This window comes from Maylandia zebra, linkage group LG23 (assembly GCF_041146795.1).
Source record: "Maylandia zebra isolate NMK-2024a linkage group LG23, Mzebra_GT3a, whole genome shotgun sequence".
NCBI classification, from domain to species: Eukaryota; Metazoa; Chordata; class Actinopteri; order Cichliformes; family Cichlidae; genus Maylandia; species Maylandia zebra.
Window position 1 is genome coordinate 14756010 of NC_135188.1, and position 24422 is coordinate 14780431.

The 24422-nt window shown below is 40.3% G+C and overlaps 1 protein-coding gene across 3 annotated transcripts in view; it reads right to left on the bottom strand.

Moving 5' to 3' along the window:
* LOC143415147 (uncharacterized) overlaps positions 1 to 24422 on the bottom strand; it is a 68886-nt gene that overhangs the window by 39169 nt on the left and 5295 nt on the right. The gene's annotated exons all lie outside the window — the stretch shown is intronic.

Below are 24422 nucleotides of genomic sequence, written 5' to 3' on the forward strand. Positions count from 1 at the left end.
GAAAAAAGGGAGAGGTACTAATCTCAATGAAGAAAAGTGTTAAAAGAAGATTGATATTAATATCAAATCAGGGCATGTGTGGGAGAGGCAGCGTAGCGCGAAATGCTTAATCTAAACTGCACGGACGTCCATCGAGGAAGCACTAAATGTGGACTGACCTCCTTAACCCGTCCACCAGGATCCTTTTTGCTGTAATGAATAATAGAGGATCGGTTGGGTCAAGCAAAGCACCGGAGGGTCCGCTTGCCGATCGCCCCTGAACGACACAATGTGCAATGTGTCCCAGAAGCCTCAATCAATTATTGATGCCTGATGAGAGAGGCGCCAAGACAATCTCTCAACTTCTAACTTCTTGGTGATATGAAAGTGAGATTGAATAGTCCTGGTGTACACGGCACACCCTTCAGGTTAATTGTGGTTAAGCATCATTTGTGTGCGTGAAGCATGATTGCTGCCCAGCACAGCTGAGATGAGGCTGACCCTGAAATGGGCGCTTTGAAATTGGTTCTGCGCACAGATTTTGTCTGGAGTCCTATTAAACAGTGAATTTATTTGAGCTCAATCGACCAAATATGCATGCTCACTTTAAAATCACCCACTTCAGCTTGTTTGCAAGTTCTAGTTTTCCTTCCCACCCACCCCCTCTCCTAGTCTCTCTGGCCAGTGCGCCTTAATACCAGTCGCTGTCTGATAGAGATGCTGAACAAACATGTGCAGATCAAAAACAGTCTCACATTTCAGCCTAAATACATGTAGTGTCCTAAACAGAGATTATCTGGCCGGCCGATCTTGATTGTCTTCCCTTTTTTTGCGCTCCCAGGTGGCAGAGCGAGGTCCACATGTTTGCACAGGCACAGCAGCAGTCCCTCGGGGGCGATGCTACTTGCAGCTAAACCCTCTGATGCTTCTGATCACACATCACACTGTGTGTCTGTGTGTTTGTGTTTATCTGTCTATGCATACAACGCGCGAACACATCGGCACACTGCGAAGGTGCAGTTGATGTACTATATCGCATGCTATTATGCCACCAAAAAAAGAAAAAAAAACCCAGATTGAGATAGCAGCGGGTTTGCGAGATGCAAATCTCCTTCGTGGAAATGTAGTTTTATGAGAAACTCGCGAGATAATCAAACACGAGACTTCTTAATCTGGCTGCTAGATATAATATTATGATAAAGTAATGAACAATAAAATTGCATTAGTGGCTTTGTGCAGTGAGAGCTGACTGATTTGCCTTCACTTGGATCCATGACAGTTGTTTATTGATGCCTTGGGGCCAGACGACAAAATGATGAATAGGGAGGAAGTAATCAGAAGCACTCTTGAGATGCACCACAGATACGCTTTCTCCACAGGGCCTGCTACAGTGCCTTATAACAATTAGGTTTTATTAATAGTATTATTCTCATTAAAATGTATCATGTCAAGCAAAAGAAATTCAAATTGACCTGGATTCTTCTTCTCAGATAATCAAAATTAAAATCAGAAGATGTTTCCAAAGTAGAAAAAAACCCATTTTTTTTATGTATTTCCAGTTTCTCTATCTTTCATCTTAAGGTGTGGAGCAGTTCTGGTTTATGTGGGGATATCGCTGCCCAAGGTTAAACACTCTGTGTCAGGCAGCAGTTTTTGTTTGAGCTTTACACAATTAAAGAGAATTAAAGTCTGTTTTCTCCCCAACATAATTACAGGGTATGAAATGAGTCACAGCGGAGCGTTTGAGGCTCAACAATGGTGGAGGAAAAAACTTGTTCATCCGATTGTGACTGCCAGAACATTGCCCCGTGGAGACAGGAGGGAAACAAACACGCGGGAAGGAAAAATAAATCCAAATTCATCTCCTTATTTCTTTCATTCTTTTATTTGAATACAGATGCATTCAGTCCTGTGTCAGTCACTCTTTTTAAAAAATACCCGTCTTGAATTTTTTTGTACAGTAAAGCTGTACTTACTGTTTGGGGATGCTGAATGGCAAAGATTTCGCTCTCATTGTGACAAATTTCCCGCTTCTGCTCGGAGACAGTGACAGACTAAACTTTCTTTTACACACCCAACTCCTCTTTTTCTTTTCTAAATAGAAGGACACAAAGTGTTGTGTTGGGGGAGGTGATGTGCTTTTTTTTTCTTTTATCAGAGGGGGTGGAGGGGGGACGTGAACGAGAGGTTGCTCACCCTGTGGGAGGATTTGACATATTTTGCAATCAGGAATGAATCAAACAGATAACAAATGTTTAAGAATCTCTGAACCCTATGGAGTGCGTTCCCTTCCCCTTTTATCTGATGCAACTATCGGTTGTCTTTCCTTTATCAGCTTACAGTAAGGGATGCCACACAGCAGCAGCAGCAGCAAAAAGAGCAGACGTCAGAGGGAAAAATGCTTGGCTGCAGTGCCCTCTTGTGGTGGCTGGTGGCATTTCAGTTGCTGAAACTTCCTTGAGGTCTTCAGATAGATTCTCCAGTCAGTAGAAAGAGCAATGACTAAAGTTGTTTTCAACCAGTTATTTAAAAAATGTCTTTAACTCTCCTTTTGTACTCAACTAAGACACTAAAACACATTTTTAAAGAGTAAAATGTTGGTAATCTCTCTGAAGTACAGTTTTAAAGGCCCGCAAAGCAGCAGAACTACCAAGAAATGAATGTTCTGACAAAGTTTGAAGAGTCGAAGTCACCCTCTCCGAACCAAATCCTCGGCCCTTGTTTGGATTTTTTTGTCCGTCGCTTGCCCAAATAAGCCTCTCTCCTTGCTGTGGGGATGAGAGGACAGGAGATAGGATTATGCGATGACTTGTGTTTGTTCGATGATGAACAAGCCCTCGTTAGCGAGCACTTTAATGTGTGGACAGATAGCGCGCTCATTAGCTCTAGTAATGACCACTTCACAGTGTACTGCTGCTCTAATTGCATGTTTTGTTCTCTGTGAGGCTGCGGCGCTGCACAGTGGAAGGCATCTCTCCCCTTCCCTTCCAAGAAACTCGCTCGTCCTTTCTTCTTCCTCCTCCATCTATCACAGTTTGAGGATGCAGCATATTTTGTGGTCACCGTTCTGTCTGAATGAGGCATGGCGGATTAGAAGCTCCCAAAATCATGTCGACTAAATGGAACAGATGAGACTGGATGAAAAGCCCCGGTATTGTCCCTGTAGCTAGGGCAACTGAGGTTCCGACTCAATTGTACTTCTGTCGATTAATTCAGTTATGCGGCAGTAATAATTTTTGAAGATATTGAACGATATGATGGGGGACTAGAAATATGGAAAACTTATGATCTCACCTTTTGATGCCGAAAAAAAATACGAGTAGCTTCCAGCATCAAAAGCCCTAATCATATCATATTTTCGGAACATAAAAGGCTCTCTCCTTTCCCCATTTTACTTCCTCAGCTGTAGATATGTCATGTCAATCGTTACATTATGCACAAGTGCTGTCTTTTTTATTGTGAATTCCACATCGGGTGGGACATTTGATATGGAAGCTCAGAGGATTCTGATGCCCTTCTATTTTCCTTGATTTCGTTACCAGTGGGACATTTTTGCCTCCGTATTCTTTCATGTTCCTCCCTTCTCTGAAAGTAAGTTGTTTATTCTCCATGATGACTATCTCCAGCTCAAAAAAAAAATATCTTCTGAAAAGACTTCTGAGCAAATCTGGCCAGGCTTGGTCCCTTTTTAAATCTAAGGCTTGGGTAGAAGCCTACAATGGCTTAGACTCCTTGGAGGAGGCAGCTTTCTTTTACTCTCTTTCTCCATTCCCAGTCATCTTTGTGATACTTGTGAACACACAGCTTTATGACAAGGAGCTAACTTAAATCAATTTAAAACAGCTTTTGAAATGCCTTTCGATATGCCATTGTGTTTACTTGAAAAAGAATGAAAAGAAAATCTGAATTGTAACATCTGTCGTATTGGGTGCCCCCCTCCCGTGCAGCTTTCGTTACACACACAATGCAGTATTGATCGATTCAAGTCCATTTAGGTTTTGAAATAAATAAATATATATATATAAAAACATATAATCTATCCAGGCTAGAAAGCAGAGAAAGCGGGAAGAAAGAATCGGAGGGCCTGCAGGCAAACAGACGCATTAAAGACATCCAGAGCACAGAGGCAGCCAAGCTATGCTAAGCCAGCAGGATGATTCATTTAAGCACATCTCTGTAAGCGCCACAGTCATTGTTGCTCAGCTGCGTACACTGCAGTGAACAGCAGCTTTAAGTGGAAGAGAACTGCGGTGGTCATTCTTTGGAACAACAGTAAAAACTATCAAAGTTTGCTGAATAAAGAGCTGCTCGCTCACTTCGTCTGCTTGCTGTATTTCAGACCTGGGCTCGAGTGCTTTTGCTCCCCAAAGAGGATCAAGTGGCTCTTGAAATCATAGGAGGTAGTGACCATGAAAAAGACCTTAGCCTCATGTTCCACATTATATCTCATAGACCATCAGGCCGGCGCACAATGTGACTCAAGACCCTTCAAGTGACATCTTAGTACGAACAGAGCGGCAGAATTGCACTGAAATACCTCTTTGCCGAAGCCAACCTGAGCTACAAGCAAATCCTTTTAATCCAGTACAGTATACTTAAGGACTGACCATTGGTAAACCCCAGAGAAGAGAGAAGTATTAATAAGCTGTCACAAGGCTTACTCATTCTATGATTTCCACAGACACTTAACTGCCATGGTGAGAGGCAGGGGAGGGCTCGGGGATGAGTGCTCACCCCTGATCTTTACCCCTCTTAAAGCAGTAGGGAAAATGGAGGCAGGCAGGGGATTATGGAGTGCAGTAATTGTGGAGAGGTGTTGGAGTCAGGATGCAGCGTTTCTGCTGGATTAAGACAAGAAGACAGGCTAATCTTGGATTGGGAGAGGAGACACAAGGGTCGGAGTTGTTCTGGAGCCCTGAGGCCGTTTGGAAAGCTTAAGTGGCAAAAAAAAGAGGACCGCTTATCCACACCTCTCTTGTGCTGCGAGTCGGCCCTCCTCAAAATCACGCAACGCTACCATCTTTCAGCATATTAAATGCTTCCACATGTTGTCATTCACTCCCATAGAAGCAGACTCGCCCCGAAGTCTAATTTTCTTGCTTGTAATATTCAGAAAGGATGAGACTCTTGGAGAATGGTCACTTTCTTCTGCTGACATTCAGCAGCCCTTGACGCTTATTAGCAATAATAATCATGATGGAAAACGCCGGCACGTTGCATTTTTTCTTTCCCGCTTTATTTCGCCCCTCTTCGCCTTCCCCTCGATGCCTTTGTGCCGCCACAGTCCCCTGTGCTTCCTCACTCCAGTTTGTTGTTGTGCTTCCATTGTCTCCCTGAGGGGAGGTGACCCCGTGTCTGTTGGTTGTATCAGCAGCCCTGCATTGTACTCGGGGGGGGATTTAGACTCTCAAAGCATCTTCCCGCTGCAGCTTTCCCAGCAAACACCCAAAGTGGTATCTCGCCTTTTCTCTCGCTCAGACATTAATCTTGCTCTACCCTTCTACATCAAAAATGCTTGTATTGTCAGCGCGCGCTAATGTTTGCCTCCTATTCACTATATATACACATATATGTATTTTTGTGTCTGAGGGAATCAGTCGAATGCATTGTTCCCAAATCATTGTAATATCTATTTAGAGTGGCAACAGCACTGGCTGCCGATGCTCAGTATTCATGGAGCATAAACCAGCCTTAAGACTTAGAAAAGCTGAAAGGGCTTATCCCTATATTCTTAAACTCCCCTCTTTTATGTTGGTCTTAGGCATTAAGGATAGGATTGTGAATAGCAATTGTTCAACTGCTGCACTGAGAGTGAGTGTGTATACGTGGGTGGGGGTGTTTTATTCCTTGGCAAAATCCTTTCCCTTTCTCCCATTTTTTTCAGCTGTAAATATTAACTGTGTTCTTAACTCTTAACGGTGTATGGGACACAGTAATGTGCTTTTAAGGATATATTATGTGAAAGATTTTCCACTGCATACACTGCTGCTTGAAATAAGAAAAGGCTATTTTATGGAGCCTGAAAACAAATTTGCTACGGCAGAAAGAAAAGAAGAGGAAAAAGAAAAAAAATAGATAGAACTTTGCAGTATCAAGTCGTCAGCAAACAATGAAAGGGAGATCTCAAAGGGGGCCGGGCGAATCTTTAAAAAAGAAAAAGATTGCATATCGTTTTTATTTATTTATTATTTTCTTTGTTGCGTCGCAGTGTTTCAAATCCGTGCTCCGTCTTTCTTCAGAAAGTGTGTAGTGCTAATGCATTTCAAAAGCCCTTTTTCAAAGCACAATAGAATATCGCCACAGAAGTTTAGTGGTTCCGCTAAAGAGAGTGGCTCAGTCATTGAGAGCTGTTCCCCATTGTGCCCGAGCCTAAGACATTCTCGCTGAAAAGTCGCCATCGTTTTTTCACTTTTCATAGCTGGAGTTAAAAGGTTGTTGAGAAAGCTTACATATATCTCCTGCCTTATAAAGTGTTAGAATAATTACTGTTGTGAATCTAATTATTTGGGGTCTTACTATGAGACAGAGCGAGATCTGGTTTATTAAAAGAAAAACACGCACAGATCTCAGGTACGTTATCCACAAGGCTGAACCAAAGTCCTGGAGTCCTGACTAGCATACACCGCCTGTATAAACATATTTCAAACCCATTTAATTTAGCTGTAAGAGCGGGACTGAGCAAACCGTTACATGTACTGTAAAGTGCAGTCAACTGTGTATAATCAAAACAGAGAGCGGCACTTAGGGGATTGTGACAGCTGCAGCCACTCCTGTTGATATCAAATAAGACCTTCTGAAACCTTAAGGATGAGTTAGCATGAAACAAATTGCTCCTAATTGTCAGGAGGATAAATTGTGACTGTGAGCGTTTGTAATTCTGTCAGCTACCATTCACCCCCTCATCTCCATTCATCTGGGCTCAAGCACTTTAATTGAGAGGGTCTGGGCTGGCTGAGTGAATTGGTAATAGAAATAAGGACCCAGTGTGGATATTTTAATCAGTGCTGACTTTTGTACCGGGGCAGAAATGAGTCAGTGCACCATGGAGTGGCGGGCCATCTATCTCCAGGGCCTCAGGTGGAGATGGAGGAGTGGCTTCTCCACTGGATGTGACAGTCACTCAGAGGATCTAATGGCTCAACACTCACTATTGATTGTTATTGGGATTTACACTTCCCATCCGAAACAATAAATCGAATCAACCACAAGGATGTAGAGTCTCGCTGTAAGAGCCAACTCATTCAATACATTAGATAAAACAACTCTTAAAAAGGGAATGTGGTAAATAATAAATTAAAAATATATGTAAATAATAAGTTATAGTTAATATTGGTACTAATGTACTTACCTGTTAACTTGCTTTTAGTAGTAGTAGTGTATATAAGATCAATATCACTCTCATGATATGGCAAGGCTCAGAGGGTAGCTAGCTTAGCTTAGCTTACAGCGTAAGACTGGAACAGGAGGAATCAGCTAGGATTGTCCAAAGATACAGGTATAACGATTGAAACAATGCATGCTATTGAATCTATATACAAATCTGTTTTAACTGATAGGATAGTGAGCCTGCATGCCCCTGTGCTGCTTCTATGTGGTCATCTTTTATATCTGCTAGCTTCATATGTAAACGGCAGTGTTGTATAGTTATGGTGTATGTCTCAACTCAGCCACTCAACTCAGCCCACCCATATAAAAACAGATATTTTTTGGAAAGCAAACAGATTTTGTTTTTGCATAGATGAAGCAAAAGGGTAAATATGTAATTCTTAGCATCCTGCATGCATTATTTTTCATTTATTTGGACAGAGTTCAATTAGCTGTAGCCCCAAACTGAAATGAGGGTAGTATTGCGCTAATTTTTTCTCACGAATGCAAAATGTTTGGTGTTTGGACTTTAGCGCTTAGCTGAACCGCTTCTTTTACTATAATATAAAATGTTAGCACTTCACTATGTTTGCTCATTGCTGTGCACTTTAGCTGTCCTTTTCTTCTTCCTTTGTGCTTTCCTGGTATCTACCTCCATGTGTGTTTCTGTCTTTGCAGAATTTCCATGACTATTTTTTAGCTGTTTCTTCTTTTACTTTGTAATGGCTTTTCCTTTATCAGGTTTTGTTTTGCCTCTTGTTTTGATCTTTTTTCTTCTTTTTTAACATTACGTATGATATCTCAATGCTTTTGTTCCCTTCATGGGTGCCATTTATGGGAAGGATGGTGTAGCTGTGTCCCTACCACTTTTCTAAAATTGTCCCCAACCACTAATTTAATACCAACTGCATTTATGGATTTGGTACATAAACCATATTCCTGCCTCCCTCGGCCAATTTTGGTGATTAGCTCTGCTATTTCTTGCTAATGTACAAGGCTGTTGATGTAATAAGGCACCGATTTTAAATGGGGTGCAATTGTCCATGTCAATCTAGGTTTTTTGCGTCCTTCCCCATACTGAGACCAAACATCCACCCTACAGTACCTCTGATGTTCCTAATGTTCCTTGTCATATTTTCTATCTATCATGTCTTTAGTACTTATGGTCTGTGGCTCTTTTTCCACCTGAATTTGTGAGGGTTTTTTTTTTTTTTTTACATTAACATTAGTTCTTAAACTCCCTTCCTTAAACTCTGCCTTGATGTTTCTGTTTTGATGTAGTGCTGCTGACGACTGGATGTGTAAATGCTGATCATTCACTCTCTGTCTGCAGTGTTATTACATGTGACAGCTGAAGCCCCTGTCCATTTAAAAACACATACTGTAGTAGTTCATAAACAGGAATATTCATAGGAATATTTATAAAATTGGGACAACAGGGAATAGATCAGAACTCATGTCTATTTATTCAGCTCCAGGATATTTTGCGTGGCTCGCACATGCTAACTTCTGCATATTCTAATTTGTCCTTGTCATGTTTATCATTAATCTTTGGCCCTGGTTTGCTTGAGACACAGTGATTTGTTGAGATGCCCCCTGGGAGAACTAAAGATATTCTCCAATATGATAATGCCATTACACCCGCCTCGGAAAACCTGTCATATAAATTATACATTAACAGTGCCTACATGCACTATGTGTTGATGTGACAGTTCTCAGTCTGGAGGAAAAACACTTAGACCTGTCACTTATAATGCATTTTCCTTTTTCCAGTTAGCTAACCTATCAGTGCTCAAGTGTGGTCTTTGATTATTAATTAAATATTCATAAAGGAATGTGTATAATTGACTATAGCTGAATAACACTTCATTGACGCTGTTGGATTTTATCAAGCCATACACGGGATTTCTTTTAAGTTACAACATTATCATTATTTTACTATAATGAGCTGGACATATCGACAACTACGATGGAGGATGTTGGCAACATGAACACGAATCCTGGCTGAGGTGATATTAGCTTTTCTTTTCATTTATCATTAATTTGACAGACGCATAAACTGTTTTAGGCCATCGCTTGACAAAACTCATCAATCAAACGACACAGTACAGCACACTTGATATTATTGAGCATTATTCACCATTGTGCCTCAATGACTCCACTTTTTGAATGTGGTAAGCTCATATATCAATCAGAAGCTTTGTTAAATGCTGATTATTTTAAACAGGCGGAATTGCGAGATTAAGAACAAATGATTAATCACAAGAGTTTTTTGAGGGGTTTTTACTGCAAGAAGTGGGATTTTTTTCCGTGCTTAATATCAACTTTTGCGTTTTATAAACAGAAGCAGAGAGGCTGATGACTGGGCGGATTGGTGGACTCTTTTCAGTGCAGTTTGGGAAGAAAAGGAACGCAGCAGAGACACGTTGCTGGCAGAGATGAATTAGAGCTGTGGAAAAGCACTCAGATACTAGCAGGTGACATTTTTCGCCTTGCCTCTCTGTTCCCTCTCTCTTCCATTTTCTCGCCAGCAAAAAAGGGAACAGAGGGTAAAAAGGGTTGCATTGTGCAAAATGGGACAAAGTATAAAACATATTCAAAGAAAGTATGAAATTCTCCAACTTCAGAAAGCCATTTAGATCATCCATCCGAGTGACGTAAGGGAAAATAATATACTTGACCCTTTTGTCTGTACACTTTGAGAAGTTTGTTATAATGGCAAGCCCTGTAATAATTCACTGTACCTCATGTATATTAAGTAGAAATTCACTGGCTTTTATGATAAATTGCTAGGGTAACACCAGGACACCTCTTTTGCATTTCAATGTGAGAGAGTGTCAGATTCTTATTTCATTACCAGGCGACACATTAGCTGATGGATTTTAATTTTCTTTTTTTTTTTCCCTACTGCAAGCAGGAATCCACAGAGACCAGGTCGAAACAGAAAGGCTTTGAATGCGAGGATGGATGAAAAATGAAATAAATAAATATAAATCATTGTCAAGAGCCTTTATAGCAATTTTGAGGCCATCACCAAAAAAAAAGGAAGGAAAAAGTAGTCAGTTTGTGTTGTGGTTCTCTGCATACCTTTGCCGATTGCCTGTCCAGAGTGGGAAGCGGTGTGGAGCTCACTTGCTGACTGGACAGAAAATCAAGGTTTAATTCATATTGTGATAAAAATCTGGATGCGGTTGAATCTAAGACATGCTGAGCAGGGGCAAATGTGGAGCAGACGTGAGAGCGTAGCCTTTTCAGCGCATCGCACAGCGGGGTGCTGAGCCACTCCTCTGCAACCCTCCCTTGCCTTTGCCACGAAGCTAAAACTCTGCTGAGGGATTCTTTCTGCTCGGTTACAGAGGAGAGGAGAACAAAACACAGGTGCCGAAAGCAATTATCAAATTACCTAAGCCTTTCTTGCCTCTGTTTAATCTGTTTGTAGCAAATCCAGCTAATAATACATTAGGGCAATAAATGTGGCCCTCTGCAGTGGTAATAATTACAGTCACTTCATCTTTCAGTGGGAAAAGAGTGAACAAAAGTAGGTCAGTGTGAAAACTCTGCTGTGGTGAAATATTGCAGGCAGGGAGGAAAAATGTTTTATACTTGTGTTGTAAGTGTACCCATGAGCAAGGCACACAATCCCCAGTGAGTATTTAGCAGCCTCTTAGCCCTGGTTTTCTGCTTCTCATGTGTATTTGAGACACGAAGACTGGGTACAAGTGAAAAAAGTCACGATTTCAAGTAAGAAAAGTGTACACTGAGTGTCAACAAGAACACAAACAACAGGTTGGCTCAGACCACAAGGGGCAAAATGCTGCTTAGTTTATGTGTATTAGGAACAACTACATTTTGAGGAAAGTTTAAGGTATCAGACTTGAAGTACTTGTATGGTGTTTTTTCCAGTATTTTGCTTCTTTTATAGATGAAATGTAGCAAACTGCTCAGTGACACTAAAGTATAAAACAGCATCCTCCTTGCAGGTGATTGCAGTTAGTAACACTTACCATTTGGTTGCCCAGAGGTTGACTGTGCAGCACTAAACCTCTGGACAACCACTTTCTGATATAAGGCGACTGCACAGGTCATGTGATGGGAGACAGCTTTGCCCCAAATAATCGTGGTCTGATTTAAACTGACTGCAGTTACTCTCAGATTGGTTAACAAATAATTGCTGTCCAATTCAGATAAGCAAACAGATGAGCGCAACTCATCTGCGCAGCAACTCGATTGGTTGCCACTTGGTTGTATTCTGTTTATAAAATCAAGCTTGCTGAGTGCCCGTGTTATTTTATGGTTAAATTGCATTCGTGCAGCAACTACATCGCCATTTCTGGAGGCGTTTCTGAATTTTGGTATCAAATCTATGAGGTTCTGGCTCAACTCTGGACGTAAAGAGTGAATGTCAATTTCTGTTTAATACAAATTTCTTTTTATGTAGAGGAAAGAATTTTTGTGGATTTAACACATTTAATTGCCATATCATTACAAACGGATTGCATGGAATTACTAACTTGATTCCATTCTGTCACAAACTGATGGCAAACTGGCACCCTTTCATTGCCCTTTATCACCATCTTGAGACACCAGAACTTATTTGAAGACTGACGCTGACTGTTGCCGTCAACCAGTTTGCAAACTAATTGTAAACAGTTGCAAAAACTTGGATTGTGATGCTGTTTCCAACCACTGATTTGTTAGTGTAGTGTAAAGGCTGCACGGCTGAAACACAAGAAAGTGCTGAGCTAGTAAAAACTTTAAAGCTCAAGCTGTAACTGTTACCAGAAATAATGCATTTTGATAGATTAAACTCAACTAAAACTTTTTGTAAAGGAAAGCATTACTTTCTTTTATCTATATGTGCATACATATATTAAAACTGGCTGTTTGTGTGATTTAAGAAAGAACATAAAGCTCGTAAGACTTTGCTAACCAACAGTTTTTACTTTTTTCATTACCATTATAATGCTACGATATGCTGACTGTATTTCACAATATCTTTTATACTCATATGTCTGCAAAGGTCATGCATTACCAATTTTGCTTTGTTTTTAAGTTGCTGTTCAGTTGCACCTGCAGTTAGTGGGTGAAAACCTTTTCAAACCAATTTTTACATAATAGCAACCTTGTGTGGTGCAACTGTGTTAATCAGAGATAAATTAGAACAATTTTAATTTCTACTAAATAAAAAGATAATGTGACTCTTTTCTTAAATGATTGGATGTGGTTCAAGTGGAAGCTGTTTGGTGCAGCAGGATATTGGGCCATCATGAGCTGAAGCTGTTGGTGTTTGGCCTAAACCATTTCTGTATGCTGAATATTCTCATAGCCATCAGCAAAGAAGCAGCACTGCAGTCTTTCTGCCTCTCAAATCTGACTATATTCACAGAGAGAACAAGAACCTCCCTCATTTCATATCCAGTCCTCCGTCTGTGGAGCGTCTTCCTACTATCCATTGTCACCGCATTAACCGTAGGCTAGCATAAAAGTAATTGGAAACTGATGCGAGCCAAAGCTTCAATTAATGCACCACCAAAGTCCCCGTTCTGTGTAATCGGCAATAATGGTTTCATGTTTGGGAGGGCGTTTGGTCACTCGCATTCAGCACTCACCTCCTGACAGAGGCTGTTAAACCCTGCTCAAAATCCCCACTCCACAGTAATCTTCATTTCAGTCATTTTCCTTCTTTCTCCATCTCTGATGACAGCTCCAGTGTCTTCGTTTTGCTTGCAGTCAGATTGTGCGCCCGAGTGAACAGGAGGTGTAATTGACTACTGACAACTCGGCGACAGGATTCTTAATTATTACTCTAGGGTATGGTGGCTGGCCGGCCGGGGTTCAGCTCTCTTACTGAGTATGCTAACAGAGTCATTTTTCCTCTTCTCTGTGAATATTGAAATGTAGTTTTGTTCGCTGCGTTTCCACGTCAGACCCCGAGACTTTGAATTTAGGGAATGATTGCAAATGAAATGCACATGCTGTGGGTTTAACGCTGCACATTTTTTATACAAGTGCACTGCAGGCTATAGGATACCTGACCCTATCAGTGCTGGTGCAACCAAGTGTATTAACAATATATTACAGTTTTCCTTGTGAGAATTTCTAATCAGATGTAAATGTCTGATTAGAGCTGTTAGTTGAGAATATAGAACTTTTGGCTCGTAACATGAGGCTACGTGGTACCTTTGGTTTCTTTTGGCGTTGTGTGTCAATACTTCATCTGCCCTTAAAGCGATAAGACATTACACTGAGGCTTCTGCTGCTACTAGTAAGTACAAGAGCATAATTCCTCTGGTCCTTGCCTGCGCTGGGCCTGCTCAGTGTGATAGAGCACAGTAAAGAGGGTGAGCATCGCTTTGTGCTGCAGTCTGTATCTTTTGTGCGGGTGGATATGGAAGAGGGCGTGAAACAATTGGACAAAATGGCCCTAATGTGCTTAAAGAATCTTCTGTCTTTAATCAAAGCTCACACACATGCACCACAAAGGCAGACAGAGCAAACCCAATTCTCCGCTGCTTCTGCCGAGTGGCTGTTCCTCTCTTGGCTTCAGTGCTAGAAATCAGGATCAGGTTGGCTTTGTGTGTGTGTATGTGTGTTTTTCTTCCGCTGTCATTCTCATATATTCATTGCCTCATCTCTTAAGGAAGGGACAACGGGGATTTGCTTTAAGACAAGACGGTAAACTTTGTGTTGTCATGATTGCGTCCTGTTGTTTGATCGCTTCATCCATTCAGAAGTCATGATTTGCTTAATCGTCTCGCAAACAAATAGCTTCAATGAGAAGACAATACAAATACAGTCATAAAGTAAATCAAATTGACCACAGACTGAATAATACGCTCATGTGGACTGCTGTTGTGTCTAAAATTGTGTAGCCCTTATTGAATTTATTGTGAGTATTGCTATACAAATGTAGTGCACATGCCTCATGAAGAGCAGGCTTGGTATTGCAGCGTATTGCGTCAAAGCATCGTCACAAGAATTTGATGTAAGTCGATCTGTCATGATTTGTCTGAGCATCTTTCTGATGACCTCAGCAGTTAGTCTTCTACATAGAACTCACTGCATAGGTGAATGAAGAGGGTGAATGAGATTTCTACATGTGTTTTGCCATCTATGATGGGCAAAAGAGACAGAAGGCCAACAAAACAGGTAGTGACCAAGCAGGGAATCACGCAACAAAGACAAAGACATGACGACAAGACACCAGAAGACAATCGAGAGCCGAGACTAAACAAATACAAGTAATCAAATATAAAATATTCAAAACACTCAAAAAACAGATTACAAGTCTGTAGCCAAGAGCATCATAACATTATAATGAATGTACATTTCACACTGCTTGTAAATTGCTCTCATTGACTCAGTAATTAAACTCCTTCACAAAAAAACATTATCAGGTCTCGTCATGAAACTGCCTCTCTTGGTTTGCTGTTCATACAAATCTTTAGCTACAAGTAGCAACCAAAATCACAGCATTTATAAATCATCTATAAACTTACATGATTTTGTTGGACATTAAGCAAATTTATCATTTTCTTTCTTGACCATATCAGTCACAGGATGGTCACTCACTAAGCAAACTAAATGAAAGAAAATGTCGTTCTGGGGCGTTTTCTTTCAGCCTGTCACATTTAAAACAAACTTCACAGCTACTAGCAAAGGTTTGAAGAGTGAAGAACTAGGTTAGGTAACCTGGACTGCCCTGACTATACCAGTAAATGAGTTACATGTACAAATACTTAAATGCAGAAGATGTGTGTTAGCTAGATGCAATGTTCTATGAACTGATTACTGCACAGGGTCTTGCTGCCTTTAGGTGCACCAAGGCGTCAAAATGCCATTGCTAGTTTATTAAAATCTCTCCACAGAATCACACACACACACACACACACACACACACACACACACACACACACACACACACACACACACACACACACACACCCCTTCATACTCCAAGTGACTTTTTTTGCACGATACTCAGTCTTTTGCACATTTCGATTGCACTGTTGCTTCTGCACTGTCTCTTGTGTCTGTATTGTTCTGTCCTGTCTGGTTTTGCACTGTCTTTGTTTTTTTGCAATTTTTGCACATTGCACTTTATGAAGTTCTGTGTTGATTGTGTGTTATATGTCATATGTAGCACCGTGGTCTAGGAGGAACGTGTACCATTGCACATGGTTGGAATGACAATAAAACCTCCAGGTACTTTGGACCTTGGTTCTTTCTGACATGCAGTAAGGTGATGCTCTGTTCTCCTCAGATGTACGCATCTCTGCGTTGGCACTGTAACAGATCAATACTGGCTGAGTTTGAGTTTAACCTACAATATAAAATGATAGATCAAAGTTGTATAGAACGATTTAAACAGTGTTTAACTGCATTGTTGCCACATTCTTTAAACTGTTCTTTAAAGGCATTTGCCTTGTTCAGTGTAACACTATCCTGTTTTTGCTTCAGCAGGTCCAACAAACAGAAATAAATCTGTATTTGAATTTCTCAGTTTATCTTTTATCAAGCATCTAAGAACTTATTTGTTTAAAATTAATTAGGTGGAAATGTTGATAAAAAAAAATCCTAAATGCACCTGCCAGGTGTTCTCCAAAATTATAAAACTGACTATCTTTTAAATCAGATATTTAGCTTTAGCATTTATAGGAAAGCAAACAACTGAAAACGAGGCAGACATTAAACATGAGAGAAACCACAGATCTTATAAAGTCTTTTGCACTGCTATGAATGTAAATGGTTCTGTGCAAGAATATGAAGGTGACAGGTGCAGAAACAGGACCTAAGGGGAGGCTGGGTTCGACAAAATGGTCAGTTGTTCTCTTTATACACATTCAGGCTTTGTTTGTTGGTGGGGGCAGAGTTCATGAAGTTTTAGCGATTACAACACGGCCCATTGACATCCGATTTTTTTTATTCTTGTTTCTGTCTATTCGGCACAGTAAAGAGATCAAGAGAGTGATCAGGAATGGCTGCTCATCTCATCTGTAATTTGATGATGAAATAGAAGGGAATGAAAGGGGAAAAGAAGAGTGCATACCTGGGAGCGTAAAAATCATGATGGTTGCTTCATGACCGCTCCTCTTGCCCTTAGTGTAACATTCAGGGGAAGAGTGTCCCTTTGTTATCGCCCCCCTCTCCCTGGCAATTATCACAAACTCCACTTCCCCTGCCCTCCGGAGCCCAGAGAACTGAGCGGCCGGAGTGGGAGAATAGCTACATTTATAATTTTTTTCTTCTCTTTCCATAGATTAATTTTCTAGGAAGCCCTCCCTGTCACTGCTGTACAGGAAAGCAGAGCGAGTGGAATGGAGTGTAAAAGGAGGGAGATGGGGGTGGGCGGGTGGAGAGAGATTGGGGCTACAGTGCACGAGCCTTCTCGCTTTTTCGTTTCCTTTCTTTCTTTTTTTTTTTTCCTTGACAGATCATTTTCCATGCAGGGGTATCAGGGGGTCTGGCCGATAATTGGCATGCAGATTGCAGCTGATGGCGTCCCGCAACAGAAGAAAAGAACTGGCTAGTTAGAATAATGAGCCAGCCTGCCTGATGGATGGGCGAGGGAGGAGGTCATACAAAATGTTTCAGACACAATTCCTGCCTCCCCTCCTTTCTCCCCCTCCTCCTCGCTACCTGCACCTCCCATTTTTATTTTTCTATTTTTCACAAAGGCCTGATATTTCATTATTTCCTCCTCTCTCTACCCTTCTAGGGTAATGAAAGCGTCCCATCTTCCTCTTACTTCCACTCTTCTTTTATTTATTTTTTTCTTTTTTTTTTCTCTCCTTGCCCAGCTGCGAACACTTCCTCTCCCTTACGTAGTGCATGGTGACAGTACAGTTTTGGGTACGCAGAGACTCTAAAATGTCACATCTCATTAGGAGCCTGACACCCTTTAGAGACTTTAGTGTTTTAATTACAGTAAAGGAGTTAATTACTCATCTCTCAGCGGATTTCAGTTTCTCACCCTCAGTTAGCAAGAAGAAAAGTTTGAAACACGGGAAGTAGGCCTGAATGTAAGAATAAGAGGTTGACGTGCTCATAAATGCCATTGATGTTCTTTTTTTTCGATCTTGCTTGTGTTGAGTGTTTTCTTACTGCTAGAATTTTAGTCAAAGTTTTTCTTTCTCTTTAAATCTATTAGGAAATGATTTCCGTATAGATGAATGGATCTCTGCTCCCAAGGATTCAAAAATAAAACTTCAGGCACTTTAGCAAAAGCTTAAATTTAGTTCAAATCTACATCAACTACCTGCTCGGAGGAGAAAACAAAACCAGCAAGAAAAGAAAAACAGGTCAATTCAAGCTGAAGTTAACGATGACACCTTTAACCCTTAGCATCCTCAGTCAGGTAATGTAAACGTTCTTAAGATGAAGCAACATTTCAAAGAAGCAGAGAGCTGAGTTGGAGTGCTCAGAGCTTCGCAGCTATGAACTCAGGGTCTCCCTCAGTTATGTATCAATAACTTGAAATGTTGTGTAAGCGATGGATTTTGGTTGGGAAAAACTGTTCTTGCTCTTGTTAAATCCATGTAAGATTTTCCCTCATTTGCATTTTATTCTGACTGGCTGCACTGGCAGCGTGCATGCTGCCTTGTCCGTGTATTAACTCTTCCCTCAGACACGTCTTAAGATCTTAAATTATTACTTGTGAGATTCCTGTGTACTTTTAGGGGAGGACTGTGTTTAAGGAACTGTTAAACAACATGTAAACTTTTATTTTTTCATCTGAAGAGGCGCTTGCATTTTAAATGATGTGAAATAAGGAGACATTTAGTGATGATGTTACCAGCTGCACTGGTTTTATTCTGTGCGTATATAACTAAGCCTTGTGTTACTTATATAGAAAACGAATGTGCACATCTTGAATTCTTCAGTGACTGGCTACTGCAAATTTTAACTAATTAGTAACAATTACTAATATGTTGGATCATCATCTCCATCAATAAACTCTACTTACTATAATAACAGATGCTGGTGAGTTTCGGCATGCACTGCATGACCCTCTTGCAGGGCAGCATTGCAATGAAACAAAATATTTTTAAGGATGCTTTAATTACTTTTGCAATAAATAAATAAATACAATATCACACAATGAATGCATGGTGCTATCTTTGGTTTATGCTGAGATAAAATCCAGTCATTCTAACACAGCTTCTCTGTTTGGGCGAGTGTGTTTAAGAGTAGATCCTGGGCTTTCCCTTCAGAAAACGCGTTTTACCTTTTCACCACCCCGAGGGTTGCATTTTACTGCGAATGCCTCTAATCCCAGCGGCTTTACAGATAATTAACCCAGACTGTCATTTTACCCTGCACATCACGCCGCTTTTGATCAACCTCCTGGGTCAGGTAGCTATAGGTAAACAGAGGAATTATAATAAGTGTTATTAAGCGCCGTGTTGTGCATGAGCGGATCAAGCACTTCTTCTTGTTTTTTGTTTTGTTTTGCTGACATCTTTATTGATCTTTACCTCTGCCTATAATGCAACACCAAAGAGCACACTGTGGTCTTTCAGGAAACTAAGACAGACAGTGCTTTAGTTTAAAAACATTCATACAACTTCATACTTAAAGTCTCCAGATTTCAGAAGGAAATATTATACAGTGGTTAGCTACTTTACAGGTTAAAATTTTACCTGAAAAATAGCTTGTTACAGAACGTGCATCCAAGGAAGTGCATAAAATGACTGTAATAATAACCTATTTGTTTTTATTACCTACCAGTTACCATGTTATACACATCCTTTAACCATAAAACTGCTTCTTATTATAATGGTTTTGTACCTATCTACCACTCGCATAAAGGCTAGAGTTTTGTCATGATTTCTTATTTAATCTGATACCTGACTCATGTACTAGTACTTAATCATTAATAAAAAGTATGAATCATATTTTATAATGAAAATTTAAAAGAAATATGCTGAAGTGATTTTAGAACCACAAGATAAAGTAACTTCCCTTACTTTATCTTGTGGTTATAGATCGGCTTTCCTTTCTGTGGCACTGTCACCTTTAACCTGACCTCTGACCTTTTGGATTTTGCTGTATTTGATTTTGGATAAGCAGATAGCTCCCCTTAAATGAGCTATTTTGTTTTGCATATGCCTTAAAAATTTGAACTGGTTGAGCCATGAAGTTTCTATAAAATTGGAATTATTGATAGTAGTAATCAAATTAACACAAGGTGGTACTCAGGTAAGTCTATGCATGGGAGCTGCTACAACCTACACATATTCACAGGTCTCAAATGTTTCTGTGGAACAAATAAAAAAACTTGCAATACTTTTACTTTGAATAATTTCAAGCTTATTTCTGGAGCTATCTGGTTGGCTGTATTCTGTTTTTGGGTTTTTTTTGCTTGCTTCTACTCCTTTTTGAGAAAACATTCTCCACCAACAGCTTATAAATCGTATTTTTTTTTTTTTCAATAATGGTGTTGTGGGAATTTGATTTTTCCCCCATTTCCACTTTTTCCAGCATGGAAAAATAAATAAACGCTACATTACTTCCGTAAATGCCAACAAAGAACAAGAACCAAAGAAAGTTTAACGCTGGTGAGAATCTTGATCGAGTTCTGGGGCTGCACTCGCTCTCAGCAGCTTAATCTCACTTGCACCCTCATCAACACAACACAGAAGAGAACAAATTTACTGTTTCATCCTCATTCTTCCAAGCACGCTAAGGAGCTGTATACAGTACACACCAGATCAAAGCCTTAATTGAAAAATAATTATAGGTACTTAATCATAGAAAGCACTGGGCTAATTGAAGTGAAAACAAGGAGGCAAACGCGGGCCCTCAGAATCGTGGCAGAAAGAGGATATTGTAAAAGCTTCTTCTTCAATCTCCATTGTCTTCCAGATTAAATAGGAGAGGGCTATTAGCAGAGTTAATTGGCTCTCTAATTTAGATCTCGCCCCACTGAAAGCATAACGGATGTGAGCCTGTCGACCAATGATGTGTGCACTCTGTCACACTGTCCTGCTGGACTGTGATTGGTTAATTGCTCAGGGATTTTTGAAGTTTTCTATCATTCTTCAAATGTAGCAGATTTGTGGGGGCTGTGCTCATCTCCCTGGCTGCCCAGGTAGCGTTCATTGTTAGGATGTTTGAAGTGGGTGAGTGTTACTCATTTACCACAGCTAGACCACTCACACTGCCTTCTGGCTCCTGTTAAAGCTGCTTTTTTTCTTTTTTTAACCAACACTGTTAATTCATACTGATTTCGCTCATGCGCCGCCTTATTCACCGGAGGGAAAATGCACCGAAATGCTGATTGTCCTCCTTCTGACCTGCTCATATTTTGTTGAAGTTCTCGATGCCCTCAGAGAAACAGCACTCCAGGCCCTGTAACGTGAAAGCCCTCCTTATCACACTCCCTGCAAGTTAGCTCCCTGCTGTGATCGCAGCCTCTGTTCTCTGCACTCACTCTGCCCTCTAGTGTTCGTCAGGAGGCAGTGCACTGATTGCTGAATAAAAATCCATTTAGACTCCCAAAAGGTGGAGGACAGTAAATGGGCCATTTTTCTACCATTTTCTGAGACAGCCTTTCATCATTTCAGCACATCTCTTTCTAGTGTTTTCTTATTGTAGCCTGAGTGGTAATGGAGCTCTTGACTGGAGTTCAAAATAGAAGTTGGTGTGGAAATTTTCTTTCAAGGTTTGTCTCCAAACTTTCTCTCTTTTTTTTTCCTTTAAAAAAAAAGTTATAGAAAATGACAGCAGCAGATTGTGCTGTATCCCCTCCTACATGAGATATATCCACTGCATCAACAAAGAGTCATTATACAAGTTTTGAAACTCCTCAACTAAATATTTGAATCCAGGCAAAAACCAGTGAAAAACATTCACAGTCAACAGAGTATGAGTTCTGATGATCTTTTGAGACTTTTATGCACCACAAGAAAACCTCTTGTATTCACAGAATCACGAACATGTCTTTCCAAACAAGGATTTGCAATGCTAACAGCAACTGCAGCTAGACGGAGAGACGTTTACTTTCACCAGGGAGGACTCTTCCCAGGAGAGTTGCAGCTTGTTGTCTTCACCATCATTTCTCATAGGAGCCAGGACTGTCTATAAGGAGTGCAGCTGTTGCCCTTCACACTCTGAAAACACTATCAACCCACCACCTCAGACCAAATTTGCACTAGCTGAGTAAAAACATTGGTCCAGATATGGGTAAACGTGAGCTACTTTAGCTACATTGTGCTAAAGTAGGTATTCAAGTACAACTCGTTCCTAAATTTACTGAAAAAGATTTTGACACATGTGGGTTTTCTTAATCTACCTTCTCAACTGTGTCTGTGTAAGTTCTCAATACTGAATACTTGAGTTCAAGGCAGGTTCATGAGGATGTGTCACTCTCATCCGGGAGGCTTTATCAGTTCTAAAAGGTGATGGGGAGCACCAAGAATTTCACTCCCAGTGAGGTAGTGATGGTTCACCATCAATGAACAGAGGTGGTGGCCTTTGAGACCAGCTATAACTCAGTCTTGCGATCCCTTCCCTGGCAATTCAACCCCCACTCACGACTTTAATAACTCACAGGAGGACAGCCTAGGTCATCATGTGACATGTCTCAGGACTACCTCCAAGGTTGAAATGCATAGGTGTTAAATACCTGTTCCTTCACTTCGGCTCTTAGAGGTGAAGAAGCCTCTTAGATGAGAGATGAAACATCTTCATGAAGCTATAAAACAAGTCTAGTTGGCTTCGACTCCGACATTTGAAAGGTTTCCATCCCTGTTTCAATCCAGAAGAAGTTTGTAGCTGGCCATTAAACCCCTCAGACATTTCCCCAAGTTGCTATAACCCAAACACGGCTAAAAGGAGTATTGGACACAAATATGTTATAGTAATAAGCCGGTATTTTATTTCCAAGTTGTTGGTATGATGATTTTTACAGCTTATTATTTTGTGAGAAAATGCATGTTTCTTAATTACTCTTTTGTCTGCTTAGCTATATATGGATCAAAGGAAAATATCAACATTTTGTGCATTAATGTAGATGTTTAGGTTTTGAGTATTGAGTATTGAGTATTGAGTGGTACAGTGAGAGTTTGTGGCTGCAGACCTACTGACATGTGGAGGCAATGTCAGCTGTTTCTTACAGTCTTATTCACAGCAGAACAAACACCTTCAGTGAACAAATCTCTGTGAAGTACCTTCTCTTTTTATGTGCATTTTCATGGGCAGCTCGTGATAAGTAAACAGTGGTTCTAGCAGAAGCTAGAGAAGTTATTTGCTTAAGGTTTGGCCTGCTGGGGGATAAATGGCTTTGCCCAGCAGACAGCAAAAATCATTAGTACACCCTGTTACTAGCTGCTGGTATTTCAAAGGATGTTAATCAAATCTGGCCGCCTATGTAAGGGTACATTTCACTGGGTGGGCCATTAGACTTGTTTTCAGAAAACTTTCAGGAGTAATTTTTGTGTGGGAAAAGAGGCCAGAGAGGCGGTGTAGTTTAATGTTTTTTAACAATGTTCTTCTCTTGTATTTTATTAGGTTTAATTTCCTTTATTTTAGTTTGTGTATTAATTGTGTGCTTGCACTGAGACTAAGGGCTGAAACTGTGTTTAGGTTATTTTGAAATTACGAAATCATGGCAACAGCAGTTTTAATGTCAAATGAAAAGATGAAAAAGTAAAGAAATTATATATAAATGTGTGAATACTGAGCGGCAGAGGCTGTGTTTTTACTCCGAACAAGGCCCCAACCCAGTTTCGATTCAGTCCCGGTGTCTCAAATGTTCTCCCCGACATATCAGCCACAGGCAAATTGGTTTCAGTTCACTACAATCGTATCAGTATTTACTTTCGCCTGACTGGCTGCTGGTGCCACAACGATACGCAGCACCCACCCCAACAATGCTGTCATCCAGTATCGTTTAACAGCCTGGCAGAGGCATAGAACAATATTTAATCTGCAGATGTTGTGCTTCTAAACTGAAATCATTTTTACAAGTCTAACATACAGTTTAGTGAAGAATTACGCTCAAAATAAATCTTGAAAGTACCATGTTAATGCAATCATCTAAGCTGATGAAAGCAAAACTGTTGTGGGTGCAAGCACATTTTAATGCTTTATTTCCGACCGCTGTTTCTGTTCACCTCTCCTGGGGAAAGATTCAGAGTGAATCAACAGAGTGAAATGCTTGAGTGCTACCTTGGATGACAGACAGAAGTAATCGGCAGTAAGTGGGAGAAGCATACATCTCACAGCTACTGACACGCCGGGCTTCCCATCTTCAGGACATGGCCTAAACCCGCATGCCCTGTTCTGAAATAACCTAATTTTGTCAGTTATTTAAAAGAAAGAAAACAAGTCCAAGTACATGGCAGCTTATTGCAGTTTTTTCAAAACTGATCTATTCAATTATAACATAACAGAATAAAAATAATCTGATTCGTATTAAACCAGAAAAACTGTCCTCATCTTTACAAGACTGTCTTAATGATATCAATCTCGTTATTGTTTCTTGTTATGTCGTGACTATAACAACATATCTCGGACAAAAATATGACCAGAAACTGAGATGATGTTATGTTACAACAAAAAAGGGTCGTACTTCATTGAAACCTTTGTAATCATTAGCTAAATACTTTGGATCCCATCTCACCAATATGAAATTGTTTACACAGCTTTTGTATTGTTTGTACTGTAAATTTGGATTTTTCCAATATTTGTCTTTTCCTGCATCATGGTGTAAGTGATGATTCAATCCAAAAGTTTCACATATACTCATCACTTCCTGTTGCTATGGTTTTCAATTTAGTTCTTGGGGAATTTGGCCTCTTGGCGTTTTCTCTCCTCTTCCTTAAAATATTCTTGAGGTTGTTTTTGTGACAGTCGCCCTTCTACTGAGACCATTTCTGTTGAGGGTTTAGCGAACAGTAGATGGATCAATGGTCCCTGAAAGATTCTTGTCAGTTTTGAATGGTAGCATGTTGGCTAGCTTAACAACTTTGCAGAAAGTGCTTATGACGTTACGATTAAATATTAAAAGACTGCTTGTTTTTTGAAACTTTCAAGAGGCGTGTGCTGACATTTGCAATCAGAGTCTGCTGTGT